The following is an 11,458-nucleotide window of genomic DNA, read 5'->3' as shown; positions in this document are numbered from 1 at the left end:
ATGAAGGAACTGCCCCAGAGGTTGTTAGGCCTGGCCTGGCAGAGCCTCTGATGGCAGTGGACCCTTCTCAGGTGGGATCCAGTCTGGAGCAGGTAACCTGCCCCTCTCTACCTTGCCTCAGTCAGCCCAGGGCTGCAGAGGACAAGAAGGACAGTGAGACCCAGAGGGCCCCCTGTCAAATAAAGCACCCCCATCAACAGATTAGGGGCACCAAAACTAGTAGGCCTAGTAAGGTGAAAACTTTAAAAACTCCTGAGGGAGCCCCCTTAAAAACAGTTAGGGACCTCCCACAGATGGATTCTGTTGGGCACAGCCAAACCTGGGACCCAAAGGGCCCAAACCTGAACTGTCCCTCCAGCAAGCCAAACAGAGGGATCCAGCCTCCAGCTTTAGGTAGCCAGAGGTTGACCCTGAGAGCTCAGTGCAACTCAGTTGAAGAAAGAAAGGCACATATGGTGGAAGATAATTGGAGGAAGTTGAGCCCAAAAATAGTGGAGCCTCACTTCAATACTCCATATCCAAATCAGCCTTTAACTTTGCATAAACACACCCAAGGTAGTGATTCCCTATGGTGGAGACCCTCTAATACCCCTAGGGTGAGGGACTGCTTAGTGGACCATGAGACAGGGGGTACCCATGCTAGTGCAGGTACTTCCTTATATGGCCACTCAGGCAATATAGGCTTACCTGGCCAAGGATAGCCTTATCTCCTTTCGTTTGGGGGGGGTTATGTAGGAAGGTGGCTACCTGACTATGGTTACCCCAGATTTTTTGCCCTGTGTTTAGCTGGTTTTCGACTTAGTTGGCCTGGTTCCCTGCTAATCAGGGCCCCAGGCTATCTGCTCTCTCTGTAAAATGGATTCCATGTACCCTAGGTGCATAACTAGATTGGCTTGGGTCACCTTATCAGCCCCTGTACAGTGCACTATAGGTGCCCAGGGCATAGGTGCATCCAAGGCCTACCAGGGGCTGCAGCATATCTTTTGCCACCCCTGGCTGGCTATCTAAATTGACACAACTGGCTGATCACTCAGCTGGGGCAAGTGGGTGTAATCACCCCTTGCTTAGATATAGTATACCTATATCTAAACCTATATCTGGACACATATATAACCTGTGAGCCACTCCTATGGAAGGCCTCATCAATCCTGGAGGCAGAGTGCATGGTTTTATGTGAGATTAAGCTCTGGCATGAGCTGAGCCTGTCTGCAGCTGTCGGGAACAACTCCCTAAGCTGATCCGGGATAATGCCATACCATATACTCTTAAGCGCCTTATAATCCTCGCGGTTATATAGCAACTTTGGTTTGGCTTTATCAAAACATGTCGTGTAAGGTGTCATACGAATTGGAATACTACCCCCTCGCCAGTTCTGGCGACGGGGGTAGCATTCCACCCTTCTAGAGGGAGAAGACATGTTACTTTACTGAAACGCGGTTGATTTAAAATGAGCCTCAGATCCACAAAATGGATGCCCCTGCCACAGACACGGGTCTGGCCTCCTGCTGCTGACCGAAACCCGGCAGAGGAGGCCTGGACAAAGAGTTTCCTGTCACAGGGCGGTGTCAAACCACCCCAGACAGGAGATAGTGGATTGGAGTAGGGAGGTTTCAAAGAAACCAGACACTGCCTGGGGAGCACAAGGCTGCCCCTTGCAGGATCCGGCCAAACCGGTTCTGGGGCCTCCCAGCCCCTGTACCAGCGCGGCCAGGATCAAAGGAGAGGGGTGTAACCACCCCCTTCCTGGGTCCCACCCATAGGAGGGGACCTAGCAGGATGTCCAACCCCCTAGATTCGAATAAGAGGGGGAGCAGTCCCAACGGACTTCAGATCATCCTGAAGAAACATAAGAAACGAAATCTGGACCCTTCGACTTTCTACACGACGTGAGAAGACTGAAGAATCTCCCTTGTGGTCAAGGAGTGACCACCCTGTGCAAACAGGCACCATCCAGCCCTCGACCCTTGCTTTGTTGCAGTTCCCGCCGGAACTCGAGCGACAGAGATCGACGAGATCAAGCTTGCCTGCCTTCTACCTGCCCGATCCACAGTCCCTGCAGAGCTGAGACCCGTGGAGGCGACCGGAAGCGTGGGGCACGCCATCTTGAAAAGGCCACGAGACGCTGACCGTGCAGCCCACGAGTGACCCTCGAAGCTGTACACCGGGGTTTGAGAAGCCCCAGCCCCGAGCTCCACTTGCACCAAAGCTCACCCCTCCACACTCGACGAGTGCTGCGTGGGGCCCTTCTGCCTGTGTGTGCTCGACGCGTTGGCCCGGTCACTTGCCAGCTGGCTTGTGGCCCCGGTGCCGACGAAACTTGAAATCCGACTTGCTTTTCTGGTTGCTCCAGATCTGCACCAGCTCCTGTGAAAAGGAGCACCCACTCTGACCCTCCTGGTTCGAGTGATAAGCAATCTCCCGGTTCTGCGTGGATTGCTTTTGCCAAGTGCTGTTTGCTGCAATCTTGAAGCCGACGGTGCTGACGGCGAGAGCCTACGTGGGACAGATCGTGACCCGCTCCTGGACGTCGCAGATGCCCCAGAGCCCACGTGACAGCGGAGAGAAGCCTATCGACAACCGCCTGATTGCGCCCGACATTGCCTGGTTCCGTCCTGGTTCCACCCTGGTCACTGCTGAGTGACCCAGACTCTGTCCCCTCTGCTTTCAGGTACTTTTCTACTTCGATCCACCCTTGGATCGCACCGGACACTTCTGCTTCACAGCGCCTGCAGCTGCAACAGCTCCAAGCACCAAGAACCTGCGTGACAGAACCCGACGCCACTTCGACCCTGTGCACCCACGGCCTGTGGGTGAGGTAACTTTGCAACGCCGGTGTCCTTACACTGGCACACACCTCTAGGGTCTGTGTCTGAAGTTTTGTGTTCCTAGGTTCAGCGGAAGTATCATTTAATTCACTTTAACTAACTTTTACGCACCATTGACTTTACATTGGTGCGCGCCGCACTTTCCGTGCTGCACCCGTCTCCTGTGGGCTACTCCCGACTTCTTCATTGCTTGTCCTGACTGCTCCCAGCGAATCTCTAGGCCCTAGGCCTAACCATTGCTCGATAAGTGTTACTTATACCATTTTTTTAGTATATGGTCTGAGTGGCCCCCCGCCCTCAGCCATAATTGTGCCAACTTTATATGTTTAACAGTGCTTTTGATTTAACGCTTGTGCCCCTTTCCTCATAAAGAGTACTGGGGAGTAATTTAGAAATAAATACATATATTTTTACAATATATACTTGTGTGGTGTCCTTTCATTTGATTACAGGATTGTATGTGGTAAAACAGCTCGCTTAACACGACCTCTTAAGTTAAGCCTTTAAGGCTGCTTAGTCCATGCTACCACTAGGATAGCTTGTCTACAAGGTTGACTTACAACCTGACATCTTTGGGGTTTGTTTGGACTGATACCCAGTGGTTCCAGAATTGGAAACACTACATATCAGGCCAACTTCTCACAGTGGGGTCATGTGTCATGTGGTATCATGTGGTGTCATGTGGTGTATTGTGTCATCATGTGGTGTCATGTGGTGTCATGTGTCATCATGCTTCATCATGTGTCATGTGGTGTCATGTGGTGTCATGTGTCATCATGTGTCATGTGGTATCATGTGGTGCCATATGGTGTCATGTGGTGTCATGTGTCATCATGTCGTGTCATGTGGTGTCATGTGTCATCATGTGTCATCATGTGTTGTCATGTGTCGCAATGTGGGGTCATGTGGGGTCATGTGTCATCATGTGTCATGTGGTATCATGTGGTGTCATATGGTGTCGTGTGGGGTCATGTGTCATCATGTGTCATGTGGTATCATGTAGTGTCATTGTGAGAAGTTGGCCTGATATGTAGTGTTTCCAATTCTGGAACCACTGGGTATCAGTCCAAACAAACCCCAAAGATGTCAGGTTGTAAGTCAACCTTGTAGACAAGCTATCCTAATGGTAGCATGGACTAAGCAGCCTTAAAGGCTTAACTTAAGAGGTCGTGTTAAGCGAGCTTGTTTTACCACATACAATCCTGTAATCAAATGAAAGGACACCACACAAGTATATATTGTAAAAATATATGTATTTATTTCTAAATTACTCCCCAGTACTCTTTATGAGGAAAGGGGCACAAGCGTTAAATCAAAAGCACTGTTAAACCTATAAAGTTGCACAATTATGGATGAGGGCGGGTGGCCACTCAAACCATATACTAAAAAAGTGGTATAAGTAACACTTATCGAACAATGGTTAGGCCTAGGGCCTAGAGATTCGCTGGGAGCAGTCAGGACTAGCAATGATGAAGTCGGGAGTAGCCCACAGGAGACGGGTGCAGCACGGAAAGTGCAGCGCGCACCAATGTAAAGTCAATGGTGCGTAAAAGTTGGATAAAGTGAATTAAATGATACTTCCGCTGAACCTAGGAACACAAAACTTTAGTCACAGACCCTAGAGGTGTGTACCAGTGTAAGGACACCGGCGTTGCAAAGTTACCTCACCCACAGGCCGTGGGTGCACAGGGTCGAAGTGGCGTCGGGTTCTGTCACGCAGGTTCTTGGTGCTTGGAGCTGTTGCAGCTGCAGGCGCTGTGAAGCAGAAGTGTCCGGTGGATCCAAGGGTGGATCTGAAGTGGTGAAGACCTGAAAGCAGAGGGGACAATGTTCAAAGTCACTGACCAGTGACCACCGTGGAACCAGATTGGAACCAGGCAAAGTCGGGTGCAAACAGGTGATCAGGGGTTGCTTCTCTCTGCAGCCACGTGGACACGAAGAGGTCAAGGACGTCCAGGAGTCGATCACGAGCTGTCCCTCGAAGGCTCTAGCTGATGGCGGTGTCGGCAACTCGATTGAAGCAAACAAGCCTTGGCTAATGCAAGCCACGGGGAAAGTGAAAAAGGCTTATTACTCGGACCAGCAAGGTCAGAGCGGGTACTCCTTTCTACAGGAGCGAGGGCAGGTCTGGAGCAACCAGACCCACAGTGTAAATCGTAGATGTCGTCGCCAAGATGGCCGCTGACCACGTGACAAGCGGACGGGATGGCGAGTCAAGTGGCACAAAACAAAAGGGCCCCACGCAGATCGTGGAGATGCTGGAGGGCTGATCTTTGGTGGAAATGCTGCTCGGTTATGGGGCTTCTCAAACCCCAAAGCACAGAGTCGAGGGTGCCTCGGGTGCTCCGCAGTCAGCGTCTCGGGGGTCTTTCAAGATGGCCGCTCCCACGTCTCTCGGTGCCTCCACGGGTCCCTTCTTTGCAGGGACTGTGGATCGGGCTGGGAGAAGTCTGGAAAGCTGGGTCTTGTCAGGCTCTGCACTCGGGCTCCGGCGGGAGGCGGCGGCAAAGCAGACGTCGAGGTGCTGGGTGGTGCCTGTGTTCACAGGGTGGCCCCTCCTAGGCCACAAGGGAGATGCTCTTCAGTCTTCTATCATCAGAATGTCGAAGTCCAGTCGTCTTCTTAGTTTAAAGTTGATTTCAGGATGATCTGAGTTGCATTGGCACTGCTCCCCCTCTTATTCCAATCTGAGGGGTGGATCTCCTGCTAGGTCCCTCCCCTATGGGTGGGACCAGGAAGGGGGGTGGTTACACCCCCTTTCCTTTGTCCAGGTCTCACTGGAGCTGGGGCTGGGCTGCCCCAGAACCGGTTTGACCGGATTATGCAAGGGGAAGCCTTGTGCTCCCCAGGCACTGTCTGGTTTCATTCAAACCTCCCTGCTACAATCCACTATCTCCTGTCTGGGGTGGTGTCACACCTCCCTGTGACAGGAAATCCTTTGTCCAGGCCTCTTCTGCTGAGTTTCGGTCTGCAGCAGGAGGTCAGACATGTGTCTGTGGCAGAAGCATCCATTTTGTGGATCTGAGGCTCTTTTAAAAATCAACCGCGTTTTAGCAAAAGTAACATGTCGTCCCCTCTAGAGGGGTGGAATGCTACCCCCGTCGCCAGGACTGGCGAGGGGGTAGTATTCCAAATCGTATGACACCTTACACGACATGTTTTGATAAAGCCAAACCAAAGTTGACATATAACCGCGAGGATTATAATGCACTTATTAGTATATGGTTTGGCATTATCCCGGAACAGCTAAGGGAATTGGTCCCGACAGCTGCAGACAGGCTCAGCTCATGCTAGAGCACCATCTCACATGAAACCACGCACTCTGCCTCCAGGATTGTTAAGGCCTGCCATAGGAGTGGCTCACAGGTTTATATGTGTCCAGATATAGGTTTAGATATAGGTATACTATATCTAAGCAAGGGGTGATTACACCCACTTGCCCCAGCTGAGTGATCAGCCAGTTGTGTCAATTTAGATAGCCAGCCAGGGGTGGCAAAAGATATGCTGCAGCCCCTGGTAGGCCTTGGATGCACCTATGCCCTGGGCACCTATAGTGCTCTGTACAGGGGCTGATAAGGTGACCCAAGCCAATCTAGTTATGCACCTAGGGTACATGGAATCCATTTTACAGAGAGAGCAGATAGCCTGGGGCCCTGATTAGCAGGGAACCAGGCCAACTAAGTCGAAAACCAGCTAAACACAAGGCAAAAAATCTGGGGTAACCATAGTCAGGTAGCCACCTTCCTACATAACCCCCCCCCAAACGAAAGGAGATAAGGCTATCCTTGGCCAGGTAAGCCTTTATTGCCTGAGTGGCCATATAAGGAAGTACCTGCACTAGCATGGGTACCCCCTGTCTCATGGTCCACTAAGCAGTCCCTCACCCTAGGTGTATTAGAGGGTCTCCACCATAGGGAATCACTACCTTGGGTGTGTTTATGCAAAGTTAAAGGCTGGTTTGGATATGGAGTACTGAAGTGAGGCTCCACTATTTTTGGGCTCAACTTCCTCCAATTATCTTCCACCATGTGTGCCTTTCTTTCTTCAACTGAGTTGCACTGAGCTCTCAGGGTCAACCTCTGGCTACCTAAAGCTGGAGGCTGGGTCCCTCTGTTTGGCTTGCTGGAGGGACAGTTCAGGTTTGGGCCCTTTGGGTCCCATGTTTGGCTGTGCCCAACAGAATCCATCTGTGGGAGGTCCCTAACTGTTTTTAAGGGGGCTCCCTCAGGAGTTTTTAAAGTTTTCACCTTACTAGGCCTACTAGTTTTGGTGCTCCTAATCTGTTGATGGGGGTGCTTTATTTGACAGGGGGCCCTCTGGGTCTCACTGTCCTTCTTGTCCTCTGCAGCCCTGGGCTGACTGAGGCAAGGTAGAGAGGGGCAGGTTACCTGCTCCAGACTGGATCCCACCTGAGAAGGGTCCACTGCCATCAGAGGCTCTGTCAGGCCAGGCCTAACAACCTCTGGGGCAGTTCCTCCATCAGGGGTAAGATCAGTTCCCTGAGGAGGCTGATCCTGTCCTACTGTCTGGTGAGGGGGAGATTTCTCTTCCTCCTCCATGCTCTCAGTTTGGGTGGAGTGATCCATCATTTCAGGCTTCACAACACACATATCTGTTTGAGTTTGGGCTGTGGCCATCACAGCCCCACCAACCTTTTCAGGAGGAGACTCAGTTTGGGTTTCTGCTGTTATCATAACAGCTTTGCTATTCTGTCTTGGAAGAGCTTCTGGTAAAGATGGGGCAGAGAGTTGCTCAGCCCTACCAACCTTTTCAGGAAGGACATCTTGAATTGGGGCTATAGCCAGTACAGCCCCACTAACCTTTCCATTGGAATTTACCATTCTAGAATGGATTTCCTGTTCAACCTCAGCCCAGGCTGAGATTTCCAAATCATTACCCAGTAGACAGTCTACAGGCAAGTTTGGTGACACTGCCACTCTCTTTGGGCCAATGACACCTCCCCAGCTGAGACTTACTACTGCCATGGGATGATTTGTTTGGATGCCATCAATGTTTGTTACCTGGTATGTGGCACCAGGTAAAAGTTGCTTAGAGGGGACTATACAGTCAGCCACCATGGTGATGCTAGCCCCTGTGTCTCTAAAAGCTTCAACTTTCAAACCATTGATGATGGGTTCTTGTCTATATTTGCTCAAGGTATTTGGGCAAACAGAGAAGTTGGCAAACCCCATGCCAGTCTCATAAACAAGATCATTTGGGGATGGGGACCTGGATAGGCCAGGGTCCCCTTGGGCTCCAAAAGTAAACCCACCCAGATTCCTGGGTGTGCTCCCACTTCCTGGGGGATTACTGCTGACAGTAACAGGAGGTGTTGGAGCTGGCTTTGGAGGTATGTTTTCTTTATTGCCATTCTTGGGACAACAGCTGTCTGTTTTGTAATGCCCAACCTGTTTACAGGCATGACAATAAGGCTTTTTGTCAGTTGATGAAGTGTCTTGGGACCCACCCCCCTTCTTGGAGTTTTGGGGCCCTGGGGAAGTGTTTTCTTTACTTTTATCCCCACCCTTATCTTGAGGCTTGGTAGACTCCTTCTTCTGGTTATTGTCCTGATTCTTAGGCCTAATCCTGGTTCTGACCCACTTATCCGCCCTCTTTCCCAATTCTTGGGGAGAGGTCAAATCTGAGTCCACCAGGTGCTGGTGTAAGAGCTGGTTCTGACAATTACTTAGGATCTGCTCCCTCATAATCAAATTATACAATCCTGTGAAGTCATGTACTTTGCTGCCATTTAGCCAACCCTCCAGGGCCTTAGTTGCACAATCAACAAAATCAGTCCAGTCCTGAGTCTGTGTCTTCTGGGTATCTCTGAACTTTAACCTGTACTGTTCAGTGGTTAAGCCAAACCCATCTATCAGAACACTCTTCAGGACTTTGTAATTGCTGGCATCCTCATGTCTGACAGTGAGGAGCCTATCTCTCCCTTTCTCTGAAAAGGAGTACCATAAGATTGCTGCCCACTGTTCCTCAGGAACCTGCTGTACCATGCAGGCTCTCTCCAGAGCAGTCATCCATTTGTGGATGTCATCCCCTTCCTGATAGGGGGGCACAATCTTTGTCAGGTTTCTACTATCATAGGACCTGGGTTTCTCTTTAGGAATATTGCTGCCACCAGTGGCATCTAAGCCACACAATTTTCTTTCTCTTGCTAAAGCAAGTTTAGCTTGAGCCAAGGCTACCTCTTCCCTTTCTATTTGGAGTTGGACAGCCCTCATCCTGGCCCTATGCTCTTTTCTCTGGGAGGGAGTCATCCCTCTTTGAGATTCTCTTGAGGCACTAGAAAGGTGAGAGTCCCTTGATAGAGATCTCTCCCTCCTATTACCTGGGAGAATGTGGTTATGAGATCTGGGGAGGTGCTGGCCCTCTCCATTCCCATGTAGGTCCAAGTTGGCCTGGTTAAGCCTGGCAACCTGTACCTGGTTTCCCCTCTGATCCTGATCTTCAGGCTCTTCTACATCAGAGCCTTCCTCTTCCTCTTCCTCCTCCTCTTCTTCTTCTGGAAGATTCTCATTCTCAGGGGAGTTTATCCCTTCACCTGATTCTAAGGGAGCCTGACTCACCTTATCTAGGTCATCCTTTTCTAGGAGAGCTATTAGGGAAGGAATGGTAGGGCCTCTGCCCTTTTTTAGCCCCCTGGCTGTGCACAAGGCACTCAGGTCTTTGTGGCTAAGGTTGTCATATCTGGATGTTGTCCCTATAGGATCAACTTCTACAGGAGCAGAACCTGAGGGTCTACCTGTATCAGACATGACTGCTAGTGAGGTGTAAGTGGTGCACTTACCTACACTAAGTGGTTTCCTACTGTACCTTGCTAGTGAGTTGTAGTCAGGGTGTGCTAATCCCTTTAATCTACAACTACTAAGTTCAGTAGAACTTAATATGCTAAGCTTTTGATTTATATGTACCTAGAGGTACTTGATGTGATCTTTCAATTTGATAAAGATTGCAATGGTAAAACAAACAGCAAGCTCAAATCCGCACCGCTGCACACCAATGTGAGAAGTTGGCCTGATATGTAGTGTTTCCAATTCTGGAACCACTGGGTATCAGTCCAAACAAACCCCAAAGATGTCAGGTTGTAAGTCAACCTTGTAGACAAGCTATCCTAATGGTAGCATGGACTAAGCAGCCTTAAAGGCTTAACTTAAGAGGTCGTGTTAAGCGAGCTTGTTTTACCACATACAATCCTGTAATCAAATGAAAGGACACCACACAAGTATATATTGTAAAAATATATGTATTTATTTCTAAATTACTCCCCAGTACTCTTTATGAGGAAAGGGGCACAAGCGTTAAATCAAAAGCACTGTTAAACCTATAAAGTTGCACAATTATGGATGAGGGCGGGTGGCCACTCAAACCATATACTAAAAAAGTGGTATAAGTAACACTTATCGAACAATGGTTAGGCCTAGGGCCTAGAGATTCGCTGGGAGCAGTCAGGACTAGCAATGATGAAGTCGGGAGTAGCCCACAGGAGACGGGTGCAGCACGGAAAGTGCAGCGCGCACCAATGTAAAGTCAATGGTGCGTAAAAGTTGGATAAAGTGAATTAAATGATACTTCCGCTGAACCTAGGAACACAAAACTTTAGTCACAGACCCTAGAGGTGTGTACCAGTGTAAGGACACCGGCGTTGCAAAGTTACCTCACCCACAGGCCGTGGGTGCACAGGGTCGAAGTGGCGTCGGGTTCTGTCACGCAGGTTCTTGGTGCTTGGAGCTGTTGCAGCTGCAGGCGCTGTGAAGCAGAAGTGTCCGGTGGATCCAAGGGTGGATCTGAAGTGGTGAAGACCTGAAAGCAGAGGGGACAATGTTCAAAGTCACTGACCAGTGACCACCGTGGAACCAGATTGGAACCAGGCAAAGTCGGGTGCAAACAGGTGATCAGGGGTTGCTTCTCTCTGCAGCCACGTGGACACGAAGAGGTCAAGGACGTCCAGGAGTCGATCACGAGCTGTCCCTCGAAGGCTCTAGCTGATGGCGGTGTCGGCAACTCGATTGAAGCAAACAAGCCTTGGCTAATGCAAGCCACGGGGAAAGTGAAAAAGGCTTATTACTCGGACCAGCAAGGTCAGAGCGGGTACTCCTTTCTACAGGAGCGAGGGCAGGTCTGGAGCAACCAGACCCACAGTGTAAATCGTAGATGTCGTCGCCAAGATGGCCGCTGACCACGTGACAAGCGGACGGGATGGCGAGTCGAGTGGCACAAAACAAAAGGGCCCCACGCAGATCGTGGAGATGCTGGAGGGCTGATCTTTGGTGGAAATGCTGCTCGGTTATGGGGCTTCTCAAACCCCAAAGCACAGAGTCGAGGGTGCCTCGGGTGCTCCGCAGTCAGCGTCTCGGGGGTCTTTCAAGATGGCCGCTCCCACGTCTCTCGGTGCCTCCACGGGTCCCTTCTTTGCAGGGACTGTGGATCGGGCTGGGAGAAGTCTGGAAAGCTGGGTCTTGTCAGGCTCTGCACTCGGGCTCCGGCGGGAGGCGGCGGCAAAGCAGACGTCGAGGTGCTGGGTGGTGCCTGTGTTCACAGGGTGGCCCCTCCTAGGCCACAAGGGAGATGCTCTTCAGTCTTCTATCATCAGAATGTCGAAGTCCAGTCGTCTTCTTAGTTTA

The sequence above is a fragment of the Lissotriton vulgaris genome, unplaced genomic scaffold (assembly GCF_964263255.1).
Source record: "Lissotriton vulgaris unplaced genomic scaffold, aLisVul1.2 SCAFFOLD_430, whole genome shotgun sequence".
Taxonomy (NCBI): domain Eukaryota; kingdom Metazoa; phylum Chordata; class Amphibia; order Caudata; family Salamandridae; genus Lissotriton; species Lissotriton vulgaris.
Note: the sequence above shows the minus strand (reverse complement) of the source record.